This window comes from Furipterus horrens, unplaced genomic scaffold (assembly GCF_987537825.1).
Source record: "Furipterus horrens unplaced genomic scaffold, mFurHor1.1.pri manual_scaffold_1, whole genome shotgun sequence".
Taxonomy (NCBI): Eukaryota; Metazoa; Chordata; class Mammalia; order Chiroptera; family Furipteridae; genus Furipterus; species Furipterus horrens.
In genome coordinates, this window is record NW_028327171.1 from 207,481,543 (window position 1) to 207,485,666 (window position 4,124).

Below are 4,124 nucleotides of genomic sequence, written 5' to 3' on the forward strand. Positions count from 1 at the left end.
CTCTGCCTCCATTCCCAGTCCACTCTTCTTAGCTCATATCACTTTGCGTTCCTGGGAAGTGTCCCTCCACCAGATCTCTGCAGGGACATCTTGTTCGGACCTCAGCGTCCATGCCACAGTTCCTGCATGAGGCCTGCCCTGAGCACCTGCACCACCCGCCATGTCACCGTCACATACAGCTTCTCTGCCAGTCTCCTGCAATGGTCCCTGTCCCACCGTTGGGGGTCAGAACGTATCTGTGGCCTGAAAGAATGTTGAATGAATTCTAACCATGACTTTCTCTGAAATTGTCTTCTAAGGGTATCATTGCAAAGGAAATAGACTTTCTCTTATATAAGTTGGAGAAAATAGTATTTAATTTTGAGAAACGGATTTTCCAGTTCAACTCTTTTGAATCACATCTGTTCCATCACGAGAGGCTCATCTGGTGGCCAGTCTGAATACAGTATTCGCTCACTTATTGCAGGTATTACGTTCTAGACCTCCCCGCAAAAGGTGAAAATCCATGAAGTAGGAACTTTACATTTATTTTAGTATTTACATATATTTTAAGGCTTTATAAACCCTTCCCACACACTTATAAACTGTTCCCAGTCCCTTGTTAACCTTTCCCACTCCCTTATTAACCTTTACCACACTTTTATAAACACTACTTATGTTCTTAAACATATTCTACACTCTTAAACCTATGTAACTTTAACATACGTATATAGTGTTGCGGCTACCCATGCGAGACTGAACACTCCGAGGCAGTGAAAAGAGCAAGCAAGAGGGGTTTTATTGCCGACGGCCGGGTCGAAACCAGCGTCTCAAAAAAAGGCACTGACCACGAATGGAGTTGGGATAGGGTTTTATAAAGTCTTTGCTTCTTCTTCAGCAAGAAGCAGCTTTGGGAAGCGGGGGCTGGGGAGCGCTGTAGGATCATCTGGCAGTAACAGGAACAGAGGTTCGAAAGGCCATAAGGTTATCTCTGGTCTGCAGCTGCAGTTTTTCGTCAGGGTCGAATTCTCTGTAAAGCAATTATCTTTGCAGAAGGCTAGATATCTTGTAAGACATAACTTTATAAGAGTTATATATGTTACAAGAATATAGTAGGGGGGGTAGGGGCTATGGGAAGGAGCTGGGCCAGGGTCTCTCAGCTTGTAAATCACCGGGTGGCTGTAACAACAGTACTGCAAAATCCCGTGACATAGCAAAAAATCTGCGATAAATAATTAAATATAATATTTTTTAAAATCCCGCAATACAGTGAGGCCACAATAACTGAACCGCGATATATCGAGAGGGACTACTGTATAAGTAAGCTCTAATAGAGACTCCTTGGCTAAAGAGACAGCATTTTACCCATGTTCCAAAAATGGACTTTGATTAGATAATGGAGTGTGATTAGAATAAAACAGTATCCCGTGACTGAATGGAAATACATGCTGCCGATGAAGATCAAGTTAAAATTGCACTTCTTGCGGTGGAAAAGATTAACACAGGCAATTAAAGAAGCAGCTTTCCAGGTGAATGATATGACATAAATAAAGTCATGCAGGTAGCAGGCTATGTGTTTATAGCATTCAATGTATATGTGAGCCCCCATGTTTATGAATTCTATAAAATGGTATAAAGTGATCCAGCAAATACACAGAGGTCATGGTCAATTCTCAAGTGCATTAATGGAAAGCTGCAAAGAACATGAGCCCGTTCCACTGAAATCAGCACTTACGTTAGCACTTGCTACTATATAAAGGATTTAGAGCCTGTTAGAAGCGTTGTACCTAGAGTAGCGGCAGCACCACTTCGAAAAGCTTCTTACAAATGCAAAATCTCAGGCCACACACACACACAGACACACAAACACTTGCACACACAGTCTGAGAAGAATTAGTCGAGAATTAGATTTACACCAGTGGTTCTCACCTTGGGCAGAGTCAGATTTTACTCCCTAAGGGACATTTGGTGATGACCAGAGACATCCTGGGTGGTCACACCTGGGGACAGGGAGGAGAGCATGTTAGTGGCATCTAGCGGGTAGAGGCTGGGGCTACTGCTCAGCAACCTAGCAGCACAGAGGCGAGTCCCCCCACCAAGAAGGAACCACCCAGCACCAAAAGTCAGTAGTGCTGAGGTGGAGAAACACTGCTCCAGACCAACGGAGTCTAGAGTTTAAAACAGTAACATTATTATTAATAATAAAGCAAACTGCAGCATTTGGTCAATTTGAACTACCCAGAGAAGCCATATATCTGAACCTTGAATGATGCCATTATTTGAAAATCAATAGCAACTTAATGGCCATGCACATAACTGAATACTGGCCAGGAAAAGGGAGCATATCACATGCTATTGTATAAGGAGCCAAGGCTTTTATGGTAAAGATATTTTAAAATACGTTAAATCCACTCTCATCCATCTCCCCATTTTTCTCTCCTCTCTGCACCTTGTTCTGATGACAGGTTTTCTACCTCCTTCCTCCATATACTCCACGCCTTCCTGGACCCTCCCCTCTGTCTTCCAATGCTCCGTGCCCTCTCCTTTCCCTGCCGATTCCTTCCTCTCCTAACCCTGGAATGTCCTCACGGGTCACTGCCCTCCTCGGGGCCTCCTGCTGCACACTCATGTGAGAGTGTCTGTGTCTGGCCGTATCCACCCCCATTTACAGGGGCCTGAACCCCTCCCCCAGAGAGTTTCTGTTAGTTGGTCTGGGTGTGGCCTGAGCATCAGAAATTTTCAAGCTCTCCAGCCCGGGTTGAGAGGCACAGGTCACCTCCTGAAATCCGCGGAAACGGAGGCCGGCCTAACCACAGCTGCTTCTTCAGGCTCTTTCTTGGCCCAGCCTCAGCATTTGACCCCTCTTCCCTTCCTCACCATGCTCCCAAATTTGCATGCACTTTAAAAAGAGGGGGGATCTTTTTTCCTTATTAAAAATGTAACAGTCTGTTTGTACAAATTTTGGAAAACAGGGGGAATGACAAAGGTGAAATTGACTTACCTCCAATCCCAGAACTAAGAGGTAGCCTGTGTCCCATTTGTATATTTCCTGCCAGGGTTGCCATGGGCATAGCCATACGGAAACCCTAGTCCCGTCCGGCACATGTGCCTCTGTTCACACGGGTTCTTCTGCCTGGAATGTCCACCCACCCCCACTCCTCGGCTTCCCGCGAAACGACGACAGACCACTTGATGCCCACCCTGTATAAGTGCTTCCCTTTTACAAACCTTTCTGAACAATCTGGACAGACGGGACGGGACGTCTTCTCCCACCTCTGTGTTCCGGTCGTGCGGTACTCACACCTCCCCGTGTGCTTCGCACCGAGAGCCGGGACTTTCTCTGCGGCTCATTTCCCCCACCCCGTGACTGTGAAGTCTTTGAATGCAGGAAGTCATGGCATTTTAAAATTATGCTTTTTGTTTGTTGTCTTTTAATCGCTGATGCATAGCACAGTGCCTTGATGCAAGCGGGACTCAGTACAGGTTTATTGCGTTGGTGAGTCTGCTTCCATCATTGAATGAGAGAACAAGGTGTGTCCCCTGGTGAGACCATCCTGCAGGGAAGCATTTCAGCAGTTGGTGATGGCCTGGCTTTGTTTTCTTTTTTAATGTGGCTCTAATCCTTTTTATGCTTAACACTATGCTCTGCTCTTTGCTCCTGAAAGATAAACAGGTCTACCATTTTAGTGGAAATAAAAATGACGGAGGACAGCCATAATGAATGGCTGTGGAATGTTCTGTGAAAGGAGGCTGCATGAAAAAGGGGTCGATGGGGTTGAGATGGCAGGAAAGAGCTGCCTTGACCTTCGAGAAGGAGAACGTGCAGCCCCCGCCTGCCAAGCCCCAGAGGTGACCTTTGAACTGAAAATGTTTTCATAAATGGACTTGGGTCTATCAGTGTGTAATAGTGGACTATGCTTCAGGGCTTTTTTGGTTTTTATTTTATTTATTTTATTTTTTTTTTGCCACTGAAAGAATGTATTACTTACATTTCCCAAGAGGAAGGGACCACACCACACAGGGTCAGAGAGGAAGGACCAGGGCTTGGTCAGGGGCAGAAGAAAGGCCAAAACTGCTTTTGGTGTTTCCACAGACAAGGCCTGCAGGGCCAGGGCAGAGTAAACAGCTGAAGGCTGGCTGGTTTG

The 4,124-nt window shown here is 45.8% G+C and overlaps 1 long non-coding RNA gene across 1 annotated transcript; it reads right to left on the minus strand.

Annotated features, from left to right (window-relative positions):
* Nucleotides 1–782: 782 nt before the first annotated feature.
* Nucleotides 783–3,237, minus strand: LOC150022718 (uncharacterized). The gene is made up of 3 exons (XR_016509668.1): nt 3,208–3,237; nt 1,909–1,979; nt 783–1,009 (listed from the first exon to the last, which is right to left on the minus strand). It is a non-coding gene; the product is annotated as an uncharacterized LOC150022718 (long non-coding RNA).
* Between the last annotated feature and the right edge of the window lie 887 nt (nt 3,238–4,124).